The sequence below is a fragment of the Chlorocebus sabaeus genome, chromosome 20 (genome assembly GCF_047675955.1).
Source record: "Chlorocebus sabaeus isolate Y175 chromosome 20, mChlSab1.0.hap1, whole genome shotgun sequence".
Classification (NCBI taxonomy): domain Eukaryota; kingdom Metazoa; phylum Chordata; class Mammalia; order Primates; family Cercopithecidae; genus Chlorocebus; species Chlorocebus sabaeus.
The window spans coordinates 119,295,921-119,318,217 of NC_132923.1; the positions used below are offsets into that span (position 1 = coordinate 119,295,921).

The 22,297-nt window shown below is 50.2% G+C and overlaps 1 protein-coding gene across 1 annotated transcript in view; it reads right to left on the reverse strand.

Annotated features, from left to right (window-relative positions):
* The window catches only part of ACTL8 (actin like 8), a 73,578-nt gene extending 63,911 nt beyond the window's left edge, over positions 1-9,667 (reverse strand). The window contains exon 1 of the mRNA XM_007980296.3: positions 9,464-9,667. The gene's annotated coding sequence lies outside the window, so the exon portion shown is untranslated. The remainder of the gene's footprint in view (positions 1-9,463) is intronic.
* Positions 9,668-22,297: the final 12,630 nt, after the last annotated feature.

The following is a 22,297-nucleotide window of genomic DNA, read 5'->3' on the forward strand; positions in this document are numbered from 1 at the left end:
TCATGGTATCTTTACCTGGGTGGATTCCAACATCTCGTGTCTATACAGCCCCCCTACCCAGATTCGGGGGCCCCAAGCCAAGTGCCATCTTGGGCCACTGGGCAGGGACACAGAGAACCAGCGACTAGGCCATCTCCAAGGGAGGCTAAGTGGAGAGATGGAGAGGGAGACGCTGCAGCCTGTTAACACATCAATTTCTGCATGAACTCCCCTGGGGAGCCAGGCGGGCAGAGCTGGAGGAATGAGGGCCTCAAGACAAGTGCAATTTTTTTTAAAGAAATACTCAGCTATTAAAACCCAGGCTCTCAGGCCACATCGGGCATGCCACGTGGGCCTGGCAGATCGTCGGCAGCTGGGACTTGCGTGTCATGGTGGCGAGACAAGGAGGACAAGGCTGAACCCAATAAGCACCAGGGTGAGAGGTGCCGTGGAGGGGCCCCCAGGAGCTCAGGCTGCTGAAGTCACAGCATCACCAACCCCACCTCCAAGGGTACCCAGGGCTGGAAACTGCCTGTCAGAACCTCATAGCATCCCTGACCATGCCTAACAGAGCAATAGGAAGAAATACTGGGCTGGAAGGAAGCAAACCCCCCGTTTTCAGGCTGACTTTATGACCAGTCCCCACTGGCCTGTCCACTGGTATTTGTCCAAGCTTTAGGGAGGGCCAACTATGTGCCGGGCATGGAGCTAGAGGGTCTCTCGACCTGGGCACTGTTGACAATTGAGGCAGGATGACGGTCTGCAGCAGGGGCCGGCCTGTGCACTGTAGGATACAGAGCAGCTTCCCTGGCCTCTACCCACCCCTTGGGTCGCACCTAACGCCAACCCCATCATCGGCCGGGAACTGGACCGTAGTTGCCCACCAAGGGGAGGGACCAGCCAGAGGCTTCTGCCTCCATGAAAGCACCAGCACCCCCACAGCCCCCTTCCCTGCACCCACTAGGGCTTCCCGAGCCCCGCTCAGCTCGACACAGAGCTGCTTTCCAACCTTTGCTACTCTTGTCTGGGACATGTTATCAAAAATAATGATTATCATGATAGAAGGCACTAGATCAATCATTGTCCCAGTTAGCCCATTCAGTAAATGGGAAGCTGAGGCTCAGACCTGCTGAGTCATCAGCTGGTAAAGCATGGAGCTCCATCGCAACCCCTGTTTCCCGAGGGCGGAAGCCCCCACTGCACACTCACAAAACCCGTCAGCCCCAAGGCTCCCAACTGCTCACCCTTTTTTGCAGAAGGAGAGAACGAGGGAGAAAAGACTGAGGAACATTTTGCCATAAGCCTTCCCCTGCCGCAGGTGCCAGCAAAAACTCAGAAATCCTGGGAACCCTCTCGTGGAGAGGGCCTGCGGCTAATGAGGAATAGGAGGGGTAAAACGTAATGAGCTGCTTACAAAGGCTCTCAAGCCAGCAGGGGCATCTGCAGCCCTCCAATTCCTCAGAATCTCCTTCCAGGCTGGAGGCAGGGGACACAGGGGGGACCAGGGGTCCCGCAGAAGTGGGGAAGGCGGTTGAGGGACCCACTCCACCCCAAGTTTGAGATGGGAAAGCCAGTGGGGTCACACAGATGTCACTAAGAGGGAACCAGGGATGCCACACCTCCGGGGAGCCTTTCTAAAGACCACACCACAAGGCACCCCCATGCTACCCTGTCACTTGACTCTACAGTCTGAAAGCGAGGTCACAGGGGCCATGGGCCAGCTCGGGGCCAACACAGGGGTACATCAACACAGCCCACATACACTCCCACTCCCCAGCCTACCTGGTTTTAGACAACATGAAACCCAGACAGAATGAAACCCTCAGCACAATGGAAGCCTTCCAAAGACAGAAATTCCATAGCTGTCCCAGAGCCCACAGTGTCTGGGGCCCCACAGGCCAGGCTTTCTCATCCTGCAATGAGGTGTGAGAGGAGGGGAGAACTCCAGACAACTAGGCCACTCTAGCCTAAAGGTCTCAGTCCAAGAGACATCAACTTGTCACAGCGAGGCAAGCGCTTCCCCACCGCTTTTCCTAGCCTGGCCACCAAAGGCGAACAAGGAATCAGAGGCCTGCTCCTCTCTCTCACACACACACACACTCCTTTCATCATTGCCTGGGCCCCACCAGGCAGCCCTACCATCCCCAAAGACGCAGAGGAAAACTGAGTCCCCAGGAGGCCACACAGAAAGCGCCAGAGCTAGGAGCCTCTCCACTTCCACCTGGGGCCCACAGCTCAGGAGTCACCGGGGAACAAGGCTTGTGGGGGCACCAAGGAGGCCACCCACACAGGCCACAACCTGACCAGAGAAGCTCGGTTTTTCCTGCAACCCCACCACAAACGCCGGCCCCTGGGCTCCCGCCTGCAGCCCAGGCCCCTCGGGTCGGGAATCGGGGACCAGCGGCTCCACAGTGCACAACCACTGCCAAGCAGTCACACCCAAGCTGCCTGCCCAAGAGAAAGGGACCCATGGTGAGACCTACCTGCTGGGAGGCGAGCCAGAGCCTCTGAAAGACTGAATTCTGATGGCTCCTGGCCCAGGTGTGAGCCTTTTAACAGCTGACTCTACGGTCTTGAAAGCGTGGCCGTGGCACCTGGGCCTCTGGTTTTAAATGGCCCAGGGGATGGGGCCTGGTCTGTGCTTGATGGAGCAGTGGTCAGGGGAAGGAACAGAAAGTAGCCATCCTTCATTTCGCGTGGACCAGCGACAAGACCCCTGGCCTAGCAGTCAGTGGACCTGCCACGAACTTGCTGCAGGACCTCAGAGTCTCAGGCCCCAGAGCCCTATATTTGAAGGCTCGGACTCTCTGGGACGGGGTCATTCGTCTCCACCCTGGGTCCTGGGGACTTAGTTATGCTGGACTCCAGGCAGAATTTCCAGCACCTACCATCTCACGGCTCTCCCCAGCCACCAGGAGGCCACGTTTGCTCCCCAGTGGTCTTGTTCTCAGTATCCTGAGTAAGGTGAAGGTTAGGGGTTGGCCTTTTAAAGCCACATTCCTCCAACAAAGCAGGAGCATCTGGGATCCAGGTGACCTCAGGTGAGCACATGGACCCCTAAGACCTTCCCACCTGAAATGAGGAGAAACCCACGATGTGGCCTCCTTCCCTAGATGCTGGGCGCATTAGAGTTGAGTCATGTGTTAAGAATAGGGCCAGGTGCGGCAGCTCACGCCTGTAATCCCAGCACTTTGGGAAGCCGAGGAGGGAGGACCACCTCAGGTCAGGGGTTCGAGACAAGACTGGCCAACATGGCGAAACCCTGTCTCTACTAAAAATACAAAAATTAGCTGGGCATGGTGGTGGGTGCCTGTAATCCCAGCTACTCGGGAGGCTGAGGCCGGAGAATCACTTGAACCCAAGAGGCAGAGGTTGCAGTGAGCTAAGATCGCACCACTGCACTCCAGCCTAGGTGAAACAGCGAGACTCAGTCCCAAAAAGAAAACAGAACAAGGTTGGGCCCACGTACCCAAAAACCTGCCTTCCCGTGTTCCTTTGGTAATTAATTGTCCCACTTTAAAGTCGAAGCTATGGAGGCCTAGCAAGGTTACCTGGGTGGATCACACAGAGTCTGTGCCAACAAGCGCCCAGCCCAGGGAGACCGCTGCCTGCATCCAGTAAGCAGCCCAGCTCAGTCCCCGGAGGTAGAAGAGAGGGAAGCAGGTAAAGAAGAAACATGCATTTATTAAGTCCCTGCTGCATGCCAGGCACTGCGCTAGGCCCTTTTGCATCCAAGATCTTTCTAAATGCCACAATGGCCAGGCACAATGGCTCACACCTGTAATCCAGCACTTTGGGAGGCCGGGAGGAATGCTTGAGCCCAGGAGTTTGAGACCAGCCTGGGCAACATAGCAAGACTTTATCTCTACCAAAAAAGAAAAAAAAGATTTAAGCCACACTGACCCCCATCCCCAAGTTTGCATACGGTAGCTCCTCTTTCCTCCCTCTGCAGTGAAGCACCCACCGCCACCAGCCTGGCACATTCTGGGCCCGGACGGGGATAGGGGCCTGGCTCCCTCCAGTAAGGACTTGTTCTACCTTATTTAAAAGTCACTGCCGCACATAATTAGAGGCACTTACCCCTCGGATCCATCTTTCTCCTCCGATCGGTTTTATAGCCAGTAATAACTCTCGTAAATTCCTCAACAGATGGAAATTTTATTTGACTAATCATGGCCGCTTGACTTGCTGGGGCCCAGCAGCTCGGGACTTGGACAGGCAAGATGCCAGCTGGAGTGATTGTCAGGGGGCCGGGCAAAGTGCCCAGAACCCAAGGCCACCTTGGCCACCCACTCCTCTGAGGGATGCCATAAGAAGGCATCAGTAAGTGCCTGGCACTGCACAGCAATGGGCAGCTGTGCCCCACCTTCTGAGTCCAGAGATGTCTCTGAGCAGGGCACCAAGACCCTTTGCCACCCCCCTGGGCTCTTGGTCTGTGAACACATAATGGCTAGCACCAGGGAGAAGCTAGGACATCCTGCCTGAAACACCTAAAAATGGCAGTCCTGTTGGCTGCCACCACTGTGCATCTGCTCCATGCCAGCCCCATGCCAAGTACCCCTCATGTATCATCCCACTCAGTCCTGCCAACGATCCCATGCACGCCTGTGAAAAACCCATTTCACAGATTAGGAAAAAGGCGATGGGGCAAAGTCCCACACCGAGTCACCAGTTTGAGCTGCCACCCTCATCTGGGGAATTGAAGACTGGCATCTCCCCTCCTATTCACTCCTTCTAAGATCCACATCGAATCCATCAGTGTTACTTAAAAAAACAGACCCACAAAACTTCCAGCAGCTCCTCGGCACCCTGTAGACCAAGTGAAAGCCCTGTGGTCTGGCCTTCCCAAAGGAACCCCATTCAAGGTATTTATCCAAGAGATACGAAAATGTATCACACAAAAAAGCCCGTCCACTCAAGAATACACGACGCAGATTATTCATAATAGCCCCAAACTGGAAAACTGTGGACAAACTGTGGCCAGTGTGTACAACGGACATCACTCTGCATCCTATCAGGAGGGTGAAGCTGGGCAGTCATTTGAATAGGTAAGTTTCATATAAAGGATTATTAACCATAATGGGAGATGGAATTAACAAGAAATTAGCTAGAAAGAAGAAAAGGGAACTCTGAAGAATATAGGTTTAGGAGACAAAAGGAGCAGTTGCTGCCCCCCAGGGCTGAAAGAGACCCTCAGAGGCAAGAGTCCCCCACCCCACCCAGTGCTGAGCTAGATTATCATGCAAACGCACCTTCTCCAGGGCTGATGTCCAGCCCTCAAGGAAGAAGCTTCTACTCCAGTGCTACGGCAGAGCCCCTGAAAAACAGCTCCTCAACTTGAGCTGAGAAAATGCCCAAGGAGGAGCCTCCACCCAGAAACAAGCATCCTCCCACAAACACCCCTGAGGGCTGATATCCAGGCCTTGCTGAAGACAGTATGGCTGTGCCTCCCTACACGGGAATAAAAAAAATGCTAGTCTGGAGCACACCAGCAGAACTTGCAAGAAAGCCAACTTGTAGAACTTACCAGAAATCTGCCCTGCAGGGTGCCACAAAAAGAGGCACCCACCACAAAACTGCCTAAAAGAAAGTGCTGCTGGCCTCTGCTGAGCAAGACAGCAGCCAGCACTGAGCAGCTGCACGTGCTGCAGGAGCAGGCCCTACGAGCACGGGGCAACCAGGAAGCAGAAGGTCTCTGCTGCAGAGGCTCCCCAGCGCCCTCTACTGGCAAAGCCCAGCTTGCTGCCAGGACAGGGAGAAAATTTAAAGGGCCCAGATCCATTTTCACTAGGCAGGCAAGAAGGGTGATTGGACATAGAAAAGTAGTAATTGATAACCAGAAAAGGCCATCTCTTTGACTACTTGCCTTCCATATGAATCCTCCTGCACACCACTGAAGTCCTATATAACAACACAACTGTGTATTTCTATCTCAGATACAGTTATCATTCTTATAAGTTCTCACTCCCCAAAACAAGGAGACTAATAGGCCCAGAAGTCATCGTGGACTATATTTATTATGACTTAAATACTGATCACAGTTCCATGGAACATTCCATGGAAGTTCAAACAAAGCTGACTTCCAAAAACTTGCATATAAAACAAAAATGGGAAGAAGAGAGAAGAAAATGGATAATCACCAAGTGTGCTTACTCTAATTGTTTATTCAGGAGCTCAGAAAATAACTTCAGGGTGGGCATGGACCAAGCAAATCTACTGTGAGTCAGACTAGAGCTAAGACGCTATCCCTGACCATCATAAGCCCCACTTTGACTTATGAACCAGAGTGGCATTTGAGATCCCCAGGAACCAGCATCAGTTCAGAGTGAGTGCCAAGTAACTCCAGAACTGTCTGGGTACATCCATTTCCCCATTATTTTGGTAAATGGTCACAGGTCCACAGGAGGAAGGTTTGGAGGAAGATTTACAATAAGTATTTGTGGCAGATGCAGGCTCCCTCCTCAAGGGGACCTGGGCACTCAGGGATTCGGGGTCTGTGAATTAACTCAGGGTCTGGAAACTGGATGAGAAGCCATGACTGTCAATTGCCATATTTTGGCTCCTGGGTCTAGAACTTTCTATCACATATAAAAATACATGAAATAATACTCTAGTAGGCTGCCCACTTATTTCATTCCCAGAAACACTCTAATCAATTCACCACCACTAAAAATCCCTGTGGGCAAAGGCATTCTGCCAGCCCATACATTCCTGCTACCCTTTCCAATGTGTGCCCACCTTGTCCTTAACAGTAAAGTGCTGCCCCTTGGTCTCTGCTACTCCAGGACCCCCTTATCCCCACTGAAATCAGGGAGCCCATCTCAATGGAGGCAGCCTCTATATTCACAGTGGCCTACAAAAGAGAGCAGCCGCCATGCATTTCAAGGACAAAGGGGCTCCCTCACTAATGGATCTCTCTATGTCTCTGTCTTTGGGTCCTTCTTGTGAAACACAGGTGGTGGCAGCAGGGGAGTGCAGATTAGACATGATACACGCAGTCCAACATTGCGGTCTCCCCAAGCCTTTGAATTCCCTCTTCTACATCATGACATCACAACCCTCATTAACTGCAGGTTACTGTCAAATCCAAGTTTCAGTCAACCAACCAAGTTGCTAGAGTCACCTCCAGCTGCAGAAGTTAACAGCCAAATTCAGAACCTCTAATGAGTGTGCCCCTATCAAGGCATTCAGCCCAGTCTAGTGTTACATTCTGCCTTTCTGGATCTAAAACCCTTAAAATCCACTCCCATACACGTCACCAGTCTTGTCATTCTTTTTCTGTTCCCTCCTAGGTCTGTCTGTACCCATCACCGTGGAACATGCTGAGATTTGACCACAGCTAGGGTCTAGTGACAACAGCAGGTGGCTGTGGTGAGTCTTGAGAATGGGCATCGCCTTTCAAGACATCTGCCCCAGCCAAGATTATCACAGGGTTTCTTAACAGAGGAAGAGCAGTCTCCTCGGGCACTGCAGAGGGCAAGGTGTTTCCACTTGATAACCTGGGTGACGTGGTGGGCTCAGAGTGACTTGAAGTTTAGGTTGTTGGTTTCATCAGAGTCCAACAAACGTCCCCACTCCATGTTTCAGGACCCCATTCTTTCACGATTCATGCCCTAATTTGTCCAGATGTGATTCCAACTGTTGTCATAATACAGCAACCAGCACAATTAAATTTGTTGTTTGATTTTCAGCAGTATCAGCCCTGTGGCTGCAAGAAGAAAGAACTTCCTTAAGGGCTGCCATAGAAGCTGTCTGATTCTCAGACTGTGGCTCAAGGAGAGAGTTAATGGACCTTGGCTTGTTATTTTCTATGTCATTATCTACACATTTGTCAAATTTTTATTATATTATTATTTTTTAGAGATAGGGTCTCGCTCTGTCACCTGGCTAGAGCACAGTGGTGCAATCATAGCTTACTGCAGCCTCGAACCCCTGGGCTGAAGCAATCTGCCTGCCTCAGCCTCCCAAAGTGTTGGGATTAAAGGCCTGAGCCACCATGCCTGTGCCTGGCCTGCCTATACGTGTTTTAAATAGAGCATTGTATCTAGTTCCTCGAAGACAGAAGCCCTCAAAAGGATCCATCCCACCCCACAGTTCTCACAGTCCTCATTATGGTCACACAGTCAAGTGCAGCATCACTTTGGCTCCCAAGGGAAGTGCCTCAGGTGGCATTTTGTCTTAATCAACCACAAGGGATAGACTGATTAATTTTAATGTCACCACATGTCTTGAGTAACTAGCACGCCATTTCCCATTGGCAAGGAACTTTCCACTCAAGCCCAAAATCACCAGAAAACCAATCCCCAAGTGGTACCTCTGTGGGTCCACCTCCTGATACCTATTCCTGACACCAATTCTGTATCAGTTTGGGTACAGTTAAGGAGAGGAAACCATAGTGTGATTTTTACAGGGAAAGTTTCATATGAAGAATTATTAACTTATAACCGAGGACTGAATTAACAAGAAATTGACTGATAAGGAGTAAAAAGAATGATAATTAATACAGAAGCAGCAGACACAAAGAGCCACCACAACCCACAGAGCTGAGATGGAGCCTCCGAGAACCAGACCCCGCCCAGAGCTGTGATAACCCCCTGCTAAGAATCCCCCACACCAGAGCTGGATAAAGCCCTCAAGGAGGAACCCCTCAAGGCCAAGATAGAGTCCCCAAGAAAGAGCCCTTGGGGGCTTTCATAGGTTCCCCAAAGATGAGTCCCCCGAGGTTAAAAAGAAAAGTTCCCAAGAAGAGGCCCCCAAGGCTGAGCCACAGCTCCTGGGAAGAACCCCTATTCAAGGGATAAGGTAGAGCCCCAGAGATGAGTTCCCGAGCTACCAAGGAAGGGCCCCCTGCCCGGCCACCCAGGGCTATGATTGATCCCCCAAGGAAGAGTTCCCTCCTACAGCTGAAATAAAGTCCACAAGGAAAAAACCCCTGAGGGCTGTAGTAGAGTCCCCAAGAAACACCCTCCTGCCACCTGTGGCAGACACAATGTCCTCAAAAAAGAAAAAAAAAAAAGTCCTCCCAGGGTTGAGGAACAGCCCCCCACCCCAGGACTGAAATAGAGCCCCAAAAAGAGACCCCGACATAGAGATAGCAACCCAAAAACAGAGCCCCTTACCCCAGGGAAGGGATCTTCTACCAGGTTGAGATAACCTCCCTTCAGGAGGTGCCCCAACAAGAGGCTAAGCTAGGGCCCCCACAGAAGGACCCCCAGCCCCACACATGTGGCTGAGGTACAGCCGCTATGGAAGAGTCTCCTCCAAAAGCTGAAATCAAGTACCTAAGGAAAAGCCCTTGGGCTGAGGTAGAGCCTGTCACTGCCCCCTGCCCCCTACAAATAAGTGTCCCACACACACACCCTTGGGGGCTGACATCCAGGCCTTGCTTAAGAGGGCATATCTGTGCCATGGGAAGAAAAAAAAAAAAAAAACCCCGGTGCCACAGCCAGCCAAAGTTATTAGAAATTAAACCTGTAGAACTCACCAGAAATCTGCCCTGTAAGATGCCACAAAAGCTGCTCTCAGAAGCAGTGTCTCACAAGAGGCACCCACTGCAAAACTACTCGAAAACGGTGCTGTGGGAGCTGCCGACCTCCGCCGTGCACTGCAAGCACCAGCACGAGCGGCTGCACGTGGTGCCGGAATCTACCCTGTGAGCACGTGGCACGCAGGAAGTGGAACCTCCCCGCTGCTAGGGCTCCCCCGCGCCCTCTACTGGCAAAGCCCAGCATGCCCACCGGCCAGGGGGAACATTTAAAGGGCCCAGATCCATTTTCACCAAGCAGGCAAGAAGGGTGAATGTGGAGCAGAGAGGCAATAATTTGATAACCAGCAACAGTGAAATATCAGCAGTGAAAAAGAAAATAACTACTGATACATAAAACAACATGCATTAATCATATGCATATTATGCTGAGTAAAAGAAACCAGACACAAAGCAGCACAACTGGTAAGTTTCCACTTATACGATGCACAAAAGTTATCTGAAAAGGAATTTAGAGGAAAGAGACTTTAGTACAGAAAACAGTGTGCAAACTTGGAGATGCACCCTCCACTGGAAAATGAAGGGGAGTTCCTAAGAATGAGGGGAAGGATCAGGTTTTACAGCAAAATTCCTGCCCAGGTTCCCAATCAGATCAAGTTGTGCAAATGAAGGATTGAAACTTGCTTAGTTCTGATTGGTCAATACAGCTGAGCTCTGATTGGTTGATACAGCCAGGCCCTGATTGGTTGATATACTTGAGCCCTGATTGGTTGGTTCAGGTGAGCTGGGAAAGTACCAAAGATAAAAAGGTACAGGTTTTTGGGCGAAATCAGGGTACTTACGTGAACCCTAGTCAGCAAGTGGCTGCTTCACTCTATTTTAAATTTAGGCCCACTTAGCCATTCTGATTTGGGGGCAGGGGGGTAGTATTTATTTCTTTTGTAGAGAACAGTGTCTTGCTATGTTGCCCAGTCTGGTCTTAAACTCAGGGGCTCAAGTGATCTGCCCACCTTGGCCTCCAGAAGTGCTGGGATTACAGGCAAGAACCACGGAGCCTGGCCCACTTAGCCACTCAGGATCCATCTTGAAGATCTGGCACTTTCAGGTTCACAATATGAAGTTCAAGAACAGGCAAAGCAACCTACAGTGACAAAAATTAAAAAAAAAAATACAGGTGGAGATGAGTGTATTTTGCTGGAAGGGGGCACAATGGAATTTTCTAGGGCAATGGAAATATTCTCTATTGCAATTGGGGTGCTGTATTTATTTGTGAAAATTCATACTGAACACTAAGATCTGTGTGTTGCATTGTAGATAAATGATACCTCAATTTTTTAAAATTAGCCCCCAAACTTGGTTTCAAATCCAGTCACTGTGTACTACCTGTACGCAGTGGGTGATATGGTTTGGCTTTGTGTCCCCACCCAAATCTCACCTTGAATTTTAATAATCCCCAAGTGTCCAGGATGGGGCCAGGTGGAGATCATTGAATCATGGGGGCTGTTTCCCCCATAGTGTTCTCATGATTGTAAGTCTCACGAGATCTGATGGTTTTACAAATGGGAGTTCCCCTGCACAAGCTTTTTTGCCTTCCGCCATGTAAGACGTGACTTTACCCCTCCTTTGCCTTCCAACTTGATTGTGAGGCCTCCCCAGCCATGTGGAACTGAGTCCATTAAACGTCTTTCCTTTATAAACTACACAGCTCTGAGTATGTCTTTATTAGCAGCATGAGAACAGGCTAACACAGTGGGTAAACAAATATTCTTGAATAAATAAATGCACACATGAATCACACATTCTTTTTGCTCTTCTCACATCAAATTTCTGATGTTTCCCCCAAATTACTAATCTATTGGCGTGCTTTTCTGGGCTCCCATAGTCCTCTCCTCTTAGTCCAGTTGCAACTTTTATTACACTAATGTTAGCTTCAGAGAGGCAAAAATCTCTGGTTCTACCAGAGAACCCAGCATGTCTTGAGTGCTCTGTGCCTGACACTCTTTTCGGAACTCTCATATGACAATAATCTATGTGGTAATTACTCCTCTCATCCCCATTTTACAGATGAAGAAACTGAAGTATAGTTTGTCCCAGGGCCCACACTCTTTATCACTTTGTCTTAGAAGTCAGACCGTCCTAGGTTCAAATCTCAGCTCTTCCACTTACTAACCATGGGTCTTGGGCAGGGCAACTGACTGATGCAGGGCAGGCAAGCCCCAAAGCAGAGCTTGGCCCATGAGAATTCTTGGCTTCCTCCAGGAAAACATTCAAGGGTGAGAAGAAAGGGTAGAAGAAAGCAGAGCTTTATTGAAGGGCCAGTGTTACAGCTCCAGCCTTTGACTGCTCCTGCAGAGCAGGGCTACCCATAGGCAGAGCAGCAGCTCAGGGCAGTCTCACAGTCACATTCATACCCATGTTTAATTACATGGAGATTAAGTGATGGTTTATACAGTAATTGCTAGAAAAAGGGTAGTAACTTTTGGGTTGTGAGATCATTGCCATGGAAAGGGGTGGTAACTCCTGCATGTTGCCATGGCAATGGTAAACTGACATGGCCTACTGGTGGATGTGCCTTATAGAAAGCTGCTTTGCCCCCTCTGTTTTAGCTAGTCCTCCATTTGGTCCAGTGTCCAAGCCCCACATCCGGAGTCAAGACCTGCCTCCCACCTCATGATCACTCTGAATCTTGCTCTACTCATCTTTGAAATGGGGATAATAATATTTTCTTCTTGGGTTGTCTTGAGGTACAAATGAGCTTATCCACATAGAACTTTTAGCAGCGTCCACCGCAGAACAACCGCTTACTCTCGGTAAATGACAAATTCCATCCGTTCTAAGACATACATTTTCACATTTTCACATCCTTGAAATCAAAATGTGTCTTACAACCGATGGATCTCATAATCTCCTTGGACAGTGACAGTTGTGACAGTCGTCATTGTCTCTGCAAGAGCAAACCTGGTTCCAGCTGTTCCCATTGTTGACACTTCCATGCCTCAGCATCAAATAGCTCTTTCAGTAAGAATACAATAAAAATATGATGGGCTAAGAAAGCATCGTGCCATACTTTAGTTCACAGCCACTTTTCTTTCTTAGTGGTACATAAATTAATGGTGTGTCTTGCAGCTTAGGTTTGCTAGAATGCAGTACAATATTATTAGCATAAGTCTGTAGCCCACACTGTGGGTGATTGGATTATTGTGGCCTGTTCTTCCTGCTTCCCTGTTAGAGAATTAGGCATCCCTGCTTTTGCGATGTGATTGTGCAGTGCCTCACATCAGAGGAGGCAAAGTGTATTTCCCCATCCCACTGATGATGTAGGCCTTGCCCATGTAACCTGCCTCCATATGTGAGCATCAGGACAGTACCCCAGTTCTAAGATGAACCCTTAGGAGACATTGCATGTTCCTGCCCAGTCATGAAAACAGGCCCTGAGTATTTTTCTTTTTCACTGGTGCAAGGAGAATGAGAGACAGCTGAAGCCAACCTGGCCCACCGGCAGCCTGACGCAGAACCACCCCAGCTGACCCAGCCAGCTGGGAACAAGAAGGATAATTGCTTGTGGTTGCAAGCAACTGACATGTGGGAGCTAGGGGCTGCTTGTTATGGGGCATTAGCATAGCAGCAATAGCTAATACACTCACTAAACTACAGGTGCTTTAAGGGCAAGACTCGTGGCTCATTTATCTCCATATCCCCAGCGTCTAGACTGGTACCTGGACATGGCGGGTGTAGAGGGCACAGGGAGAGACCAGGGAAAAAGGTAGGCTTTGGAGTCACACAGATTGGGTTCAATTCTCAGTACTGCCACTGAAAAGCTAGGTGAACTTGGGCAGTCCTCTGGAGTTCCCAAGCCTCAGTTTCTTCATCTGTAAAATGGGGAACCCCATATCACAGGAGGGTTAGAAGGGAAATGAAGGATGTGCAGGGGCCTCACTCAGTCCCTTGCAGCAGGTGCTGCAGACGCACTGGTTCACTTACCGCAGTAGATGTTTGTGATGTAATACATGACCAAGTCCCCTGTAACCCATTTCTGTACCCCCAGACCTGCCAGAAAACTCTCTTCCAGATGTTCCTGGCTCATGGCAGCAGGTTCTAGCAGGGAGGGAATATCCCTGGGATAGAAGGTCTGGCAGGAGCCAAAAGAGGCAGTTGCCGGCCGGGCGTGGTGGCTCAAGCCTGTAATCCCAGCACTTTGGGAGGCCGAGACGGACGGATCACGAGGTCAGGAGATCCGGAGCATCCTGGCTAACACCATGAAACCCCGTCTCTACTAAAAAAATACAAAAAACTAGCCGGGTGAGGTGGCGAGCGCCTGTAGTCCCAGCTACTCAGGAGGCTGAGGCAGGAGAACGGCGTGAACCCGGGAGGCGGAGCTTGCAGTGAGCTGAGATCCGGCCACTGCACTCCAGCCTGGGCGACAGAGCAAGACTCCGTCTCAAAAAAAAAATAAAAAATAAAAAACAAAAGAGGCAGTTGCCAAGCTGCTCCCAGCAGCCCAGTCCCCCAGGGACCCCTTTACCAGTTGTTTCCAACCTGCCTGGCAGCCAGGTGCCTGGGTTGGTGCCAGGCTCAAACTTGGCAGACTTTGTGCTCCCCCAGAATTTTCCACCCCAGTTACTCCCTGTGAAAAGGCAAAGGTGGAGAAAATAGCAGAGGAGAGGGCTGCCCATCTGGCCCAGGGAGGGGGCAGGAGTGACCCAGCTGTCCTGACAGGAGTTCTGTCAGCCAGAGGGGCCCACATGCACAGCACATTCCGGTCCACCCACTGTGGGCCCCACCCTGGGACAGTGTTCAGCAAGGAGGCCTGGATTCCAGGCCTGACTTTGCCACAGCCTGGTGGCCTGGGCAGGTCTCTTAACCTCTCTGTGCCTCCATTTCCTTGTCTTTACAATGGGTAATATCTAGACAGTCTCCATGGTTTGAGTCCCAGATCCATCTGAGAACCTGGTGGAAGCCATGGACGGCCTCCTGAAAACAATGCATTAATTTCAGCAGTCCAGGGCCTGGGAGCCAACGACCCCAAAGGAGCCGTCTGCTGGGCCCAGAGAGCCCTGTGCTTCCTGGACTGTTGGGGCTACAGGCCCAGGGGCTTATCTCCCACCTGGACCCTCTCCAATCTCTCTCTTCCAAGGAAGCCCACATGGCCGTGGAGAGAAAGCCCAGAGGACCTTCCTCCCGAGCTTCTCTCCATGTGGCGTTGGGGATACCAGGTTCCTGGCCTCCTCCATCCCTGATCATTAATTATCCCATGGTTGCCGTGGTTTTTCTGAGTCTTCCACACAGAGCAGGGCCAGAAACAAGCAGCAAATCAGATCATCAGCCAATCTTGGACTGGAAGGGTCTCCAGAGGTGACCTACACACTCACACACACACACATACTCACACACACACACTCACACACACTCACTCCAGTCCTGTGCCTCAGTCCTCCACCACCAGTACCCTGGGGCTGCTCCCCACCCCAGGGGCCCACTGATTTGCACCATCACTTCCTCCTCTGCTCCCCACCCACTGACACTGTTGTTCCACTTCTGGCAAAGCCTGTGGTGCCCACCGCAATCAGTAAGGATTAGGGGGCACAAATGGTTAAAACTGGGCAGCTAGGAACCACAGCATCATCAAGCCTGTCACACCCTGGCTACATGACCCTGGGGGTCATTGACGATATTATCTATGCTGCCATTGTTTTCTTACATTTCACACAGCCTTCAACATGCATCATGTACTACACAAAGTGCTTACGTGAATTTAATCCTCACAACAAACCTATAAGATCGTTATCCCCACACGTTATTTATCCACTACTGTGTAGTAAATTACTCCAAAACTTAGCAGCTTAAAACAACAAACATTTATTATATCATGCAGCTTCTGGGGATCAGCAATCTGAGAGTGGCTTAGCTGAATGGCTCTGGGTTTCCCATGATGTTGTAGTCACCTGTTGGCTAGGGCTGTGGCCTCACCTCAAAACTTGACTGGGGATGGAGGACGTGCTTCCAAGCTCATCCAAGTGGTCATTGCAGGCTTCCGTTCTTCACTGGCTCTTGGCCATGTGGGCCTCTTCACAGGCTGCCTGAGTGGTCTCAGGGCCTGGAATTGACTTCCCCCACAGTGAATGACCAGAGAGACAGAGAGAGAGAGAGAACCTAAGACAGAACTCACAGCATCTCTTATAACCTCACCTCCAAAGATACTAACATCAGTTCTGCTATGTTCTATGGGTTACACAGAACAGCCCTGGGACAATGTGGCAGGAGATTGACCAAGGCTATAAATACCAGGGGATGAGACTCTTTGGAGGCCATCTTGGAAGCTGGGTAGCACATCCCATTTCACAGAAGAAGACGCTGAGACTCAGGGAAATGAAGGGACTTGCCTAAGGTCATGTAACCAGCAAGTGATGGATGCCGGACTGTCCAGCTCCTAAATCTATACCCTTGATTATATATTGTCTCCCCATCCCCAATCTGGCCTCAGGTTCCTCAAATACTGGTGGAGAGAGACTGGATAATCTTTAAGGGCCTTTCCATTTAGAAAGTTCAAAGGCTGAATGAGCCAGGTACAGCACCAGGACCTGAATCTCAGTCTCCTGTCTTCCAGCCACCAGGTTCTTGTCTGCTTCAGTCCTCAATCCTAGGCAACTTCTCTTCTGTCTAAAATTGCCTGGTGCAAGTCTCAAACATCTCTAGGTCTTGGTTACCTCTTTTGGAGAATGGGAGGAAGGGAAGGGAAAGACAAGAGCTGATGACAATGCCAATCACAAGGAAGCCAGTGATGATGATGGTGGTGATGATGATGATAATAAAGAAGATGATGCCAGTGAAGGAGATGAAGATGAAATGGCAATGATGATGATGCCAACCACAAGGAAGCCAGTGATGATGGCAGTAATGATGATAAAGATGATGCCAGGGATGGAGATGAAGATGAAATGGTGATGATGATGATAATGATGACAGATGTGGTGATGATGACAAGCAGTGTGTACTTTGAGCACTTCCTACAAGCTAAGAACTTACCTTGCATTTCATCTTTACAACCTTTGCCTTTCAAACTGTGGCCCATGGACCGGCAGCATGGCTGTCAGCTGAGCACTTGTTAGAAATTCAGAGTCCATCTTACCCCCGCCTCCCCACCTGCCCCAGTGATTGGTGTGCACAGTGCCATTCACATCAGCCGGAAGAGGAAGCATCATTCTTGTCCCCATTTTGCAGATGATAAAACTGAGGCTTGGAGAAGTTCCCCAGCCGACAAGGGGTAGAGCCAAAATAAGGGTCTGGGTCCTCACCCCAGACTCCTCCCACTCCAATCCGTTGGGCTGAGCCTCTGTCTGCCCTTGGGTGAGGTGAGGCTGCAGACGTCCCGGGCCCAGCCCTGAACACATCAAGACTGGCCCCATGTGGCTCCTCCACCATGCAGCCTCCTGCTGTCACAGTCCCTCAGCCTTGCAGGCCTGTCAGCAGGTAGATTGGGGGTGAAGAGGTGCGCCAGGTGAACAGTGACCTTGTCCCAAATTACTCCGGGGGAAGGACACGCAGAATCAAGAGATAGCACTCGGTGCAACTGCACACAAACATTCCTGAAAGAGAGGGAAAAATTAAGTCTTTGAAATAACATTAATCATGATAATGCTTTTGCTGGTTCCCTCCCTTGGCAGTTGCTAGATGTTCTTTCTCGAGGTAGATTTAACCCTCAGTAGCCCGGCCTCCTGCAGGGTCCCCAGGGCTGTGTACGCTCCCTCCCTTGGCCAAGCCACTTGCCAGTTCCCGGAAGCACCAGGAGCACATCTGTTCTCATCTCCACCGGCCTTCCTGGGTCCAGTTGTCACTCCAAGGCAGAGGCAAAACTCAGGAGCCAGGCAGGTAAAATAAATGATAGAAGTGGGTTGTGGTTAGGATGAAAGTAACCAGTTCAAGCCAGGTGCGGTGGCTCATGCCTGTAATTCCAGCACTTTGGGAGGCCACGGCAGGTAGATCACCTGACGTCAGGAGTTCGAGACCAGCCTGGCCAACATGGCGAAACCCTGTCTACTAAAAATACAAAAATTAGTCGGGCATGGTGGCACATGCCTGTAATCCCAGCTACTTGGGAAGCTGAGGCAGGAGAATAGCTTGAACCCGGGAGGCAGAGGTTGTAGTGAGCCAAGATGGCGCCACTGCACTCCAGCCTGGGCAACAGAGTAAAACTCGGTCTCAACAAAAAAAAAAAGAAAGAAAGAAAAAGAAAGTAAGTAACCAATTCATCTTGGTGTGCCTGGTTTTAAAACAGAGAGTTCCATCCCAGGCACCCCCTCAGTCCCAGGCAAACCCTAAAGGTTGGTCAACCTAAGTGGGACTGTCGTGACCAGAAAAATATACATATATCCTGTCCTGCGGGGGCAGCAGCTATTCAGCCTTGGGCCGATTGCTACCATGTGGTGTTATGGGCTGAACCCTGTCCCCTTCCAAATCCATATGTTGAAGCCCTAATCCCCAATGTGACTGCACTGGCAGAGAGGGCCTCATAGGGAGTGATTAAAGTTAAATGAGGTCCTAAGGGTAGGACCCTAATCCAGTGTGGCTGGTGTCCTTGTGAGAAGAGGAAGAAACACCAGGAGGACCCACACACAGAGAAAAGGCCATGTGAGGGCACAGCAAGAAGGTGGCCATATGCAAGCCAGGGAGAGAGGCCTCAGAGGAAACCAACCCTGCGTGCACCTTGATCTTGGACTTCCAGCCTCCAGAACAGTTATGGCAGCCCTAGCTGCCATAGTATCTGTTGGGGGAAAATAATAGTAACAAAAGTTAACACATACACAGCGCTCACTGTGTTCTAGGCTCTACGTGGATTAATTTAATAACAACCCTATGAGGCAGGTAAACTTTTTTTTGTGGGAGACTGGAGTTTTATTATTACTCAAATCAGTCTCCCGAAGCATTCAGGGAGCAAAGTTTTTAAGGATAACTTGTTGGGCGGGGGGAAGTCAGTGAGCCAGGAGTGCTGATTGGTCAGAGATGAAATCATAGGGAGTTGGAGCTGTCTTCTTGTGCTCAGTCAGTTCCTGGGTGGGGACCACAAGGTCAGATAAGCCAGTTTATTGATGGGGGCCAGCTGATCCATCAAGTGCGGGGTCTGCAAAATATCTCAAGCCCTGATCTTAGGAGCAGTTTAGGGAGGGTGGAAATCTTGCAGCCTCCAGCTGTGTGACTCCTAAACCATAATTTCTAATCTTGTGGCTAATGTTAGTCCTACAAAGGCAATCTAGTCTCCAGGCAAGAAGGAGGTCTACTTTGGGAAAGGGCTGTTACCTTCTTTGTTTAAACTATAAGTTTCTCCCAAAGTTAGTTCAGTGAGGCAGGTAATGTTATCATCTCCATTTCACAGATAAGAAAACTGAGGTACAAAGGGTTTGAGTCACCTCCCCCAAAGACTCACAGCTAGAAATGGCAACACTGGGATTGGAACCCATCAAGCTCGATGCAAAGCTTGGGCTCTCTGCCACTGTACTAGGAGCAGGATCCCGTGTTGCCTAACCTTTTAGTTTTCCAAAGAAAGTTGAAAAATCACCTGATTTTAAATGCTGGCTGCTAATTAAGAAAAAAAATTATTATTTGTGGATGTACACAAAAGATACCTGTGTCTCATTCTCAGTTGCCAGCTTATAATTGCTGTTCTTAGAGAATTTCAACAAGTCAGAATTAAAATGTCATCCGCCACCGCCCTCACCACTACCTTGGCTCTCCAGGATGAATGTGGATCTTACGACTGTGGGGTTTGGAGATTTAGAAAATTAGAGAACACTGAGGCCCAGTGGGATTTTAGGAGCCGTGGAATCTGAGCCCTCATTTCACAGATGGCACCATTACGTTCAGAGAGGTTCAATGGATCGCCAAGGTCACACAGCAAGCTAGCATCAAACCAGTGAGACTTGCTCACTCATCACCCATCAAATTGAGAAGAAAGAGGTCTCCTGTGCAGCCTCGCTTCATCACCTGTTTTTCTCTGTGCCTTCAAATCTGGCTTTCTGTCTGTCTGTCCATCCAGCTAGCCAGCCAGCCTGCTTCAAGGTCTGTGAACTGCTTGACATCAAGGGCTTGACTTGCCTGGTTTTGTGTCCTCAACTGGCCGCAGGGTGGCGTCCAAAACAGTCTTCCCCAGCTTAGCCCTTTGCTAGCTGTTATCCTTGTACAAGACACTTCACCTCTCTAAGCCTCAGTTATTTTATCTATAAAATGGGGGCATGACACCACCTACCTCATGTCATGAGGAGGAGGAAGAGATGCAAGCACATAGTAGGTGTGCATTCACAGCTAGCTGTCAGCATTGGCTGTCTTGATGGGTAGGAGCCCAGGCTTCAAGGCCCCTCCCAGCTCCACAGCCCTGTGACATGACAGGGCAGCTGCGCAGCCTTCCTGCAGGAGAGGAGACCGCAGTGGGTCGCAGATTGAGGAGTGCAGGCCAAGACTGCAGAAAGCTGACTGGAAACTCAGCCTTGTAGAAGACAAACAAGGACAAAGAGAGAGGTTAGCCTGGCTGTGAGGCCAGTGAGGTCTGCCCTGCAGTTGGTGGGGGCGGGGGGCGGGAAGAAATGCCCAGCCTCAGTGTCCCTCCTAGGACCACACATGCTCAAGGAGGCAGGGCCACCCGCCTACTCCCCGCCTGGCACAGCTACTAGAATCACACAGGGCTGCACCAGCCTCCCCATCACCAGCCTCTGTGAAAAATCAACTGTGATAGTTGAACTTCTGTTCCGTTGTTGTATTGGTTTTTAATTACACCTCTTTAAAGAGAGGAAAAAAAATCTTCAGGAACCCAGTTGGATCTGGCTGACCTGAAATTAATTTGTAGCATAACACAGTGGCATGGAAAACTGGGCCATCGGCTCTCGGGCTTCCAGGGGGTAGGGGGTGGGAAGGTCACTGCTCAGCCTTTCTGCCTCTTCCACTCTCTGCAGGGGGAAGCCCTTCTTTCTGCAGCCTTTGATACCTTCATCCTTCCACAGCTGCTTATGAGCACCTACTGGGCACCAGGCCTTAGCTGGGCATTAGAGAGGGGTACAGCCGTGAACGTGGTGGTCAAGGTTCCTGCCCAAGGAGCTTGCAGCCCTGCTTTGTCATCGAGAATCTTAAGATTGTAAAGAACAAAAACAACAGAAAACAGTTTTCTCCAGAGCCTTCTATCAGTCTGAGATTTAGTACAAGATTATGTCGATGTCACCAATTAGATTTTATCAAAGGAATGCAGAAAGGAATGAAAAAATCACTCTAGTATCTTTCACTGGGGTAGACACTTTGCACAATGAAGCATCTCATGTCATCCTTGGGGTACTAACTTTAGATCCGTTTTACAGATGAGAAAACTAAGGTTCAGATGGGGCCAAACTGGCCCATGGTGAGGAAGTGACAAAGCCAGAACTTGAACTCAGACCTGAGTGATCCCCAAACCTGTTCCTGGAACCATCAGGCTGTTCGGCCTCTGACAGAAAACCACTGTGTCTTGGGCCCTTCCCTGTCCCCAGGAGCCGAGGGTCAGACCTGAGTGTGATCCTGTGATCCTTGAATACCAAGTGCCGGAAATGAGTGAGGGCCAAGGTGTGTGATGGCCACAGTGGGGACTGTGGGCCAAAGTCTCGCCTTGGTAAGGGGGCGATGCTCGCCACTTCTACCCCCAATCCTCCTCTCTGCCTCAAAGTGGAGATGGACACCTGGCCCAGGTGGCCTTTTTGTCCTCTTCCTTTCTCCTTGACCCTGTCACCATTAGGGAAAAAACATGTCCTCCTCTGTGGATCTGAGACTGAAGTTAAGCCAGTGCGTGGGAATGCGGGCCCCTGTTTCAGAGCTCAGATGCTTCGATATCTTTCTGTGCAAGGTGGAGGGTTGGGGAGGAGAAGGAGCAGGCCCCCACAGCAGTCAAGGGGTCCCCTTGGAAACAGCCTCTCCTCCCCTCCAGAAGTGGACAAATCAGCCCAGCGGCCCAAGCTGAGAGCTCCTCAGGGCAGCCAAAGAACCGGCCCTGTGCGGCTCAGGATTCATCTTCCAGCTGTCTGGGACACACTGGGTTGTGCATCTCGGGGTCTTGGGCTCCCTGCCCTATGGCTGGGTTCTGCAAGTGGTTCCCAGGAGCTTCCGAGCTCCCAGTAGGAGCAGGAGCAGGCCCCGGCCCCCCTCCCCTCCCTGCCTCTCCTCTACCCATCCTTCCTCCACCCATCCCTCCTCCACCCTCAGAGGCACCAGGCAGCTCCCTTGGAGGGAACACCCCCAGGAAAGACAAGTCTACTTTGTCCATTTCCTACAACCCTGGACTTGATTTCCCAACGGCCGTCTCCAGATTTCCTTTTTAAACCGGAGTCCACTTGGGACTCAAAATACAACAGCCTCTGTAAATATGGTCTGTATAAGATGGCCTTTAAATAGAACATAATATTAGGGCAAAAATACATACAGACATTAAACTGTGAACTTTGAGCAGGGGAGGATTACCTAAGACTTCCCCCTTCTACTTTTCTGTATTATTGTAATGTTTTGCTGTACGCAAATGTTACTTTTTCATCGGGAAAGTGAAAGAGAGTTGTTTCAAAAACAGACAAGAGCCAGAAACATGGATTCCTCTAAGAAACCCCCAAAGAGCTTTCAGTCTCTAGAATAAAGCCAGCAAACTATTGCAGATGGGCCAAGTCCAGGTCACTCACTCCCTGTTTCATTGGAACACAGCCACTTCCACTCATTCACATGTTGGCTACAGTTCCTTCGGCACCACAGCAATGGAGTTGAGTTGTGGAGTTGTAACAGAAATCATATGGCCTCCAAAGCCAAAATGATGTACTATTTGGTCCCTTGCAGAAAATTTACAGA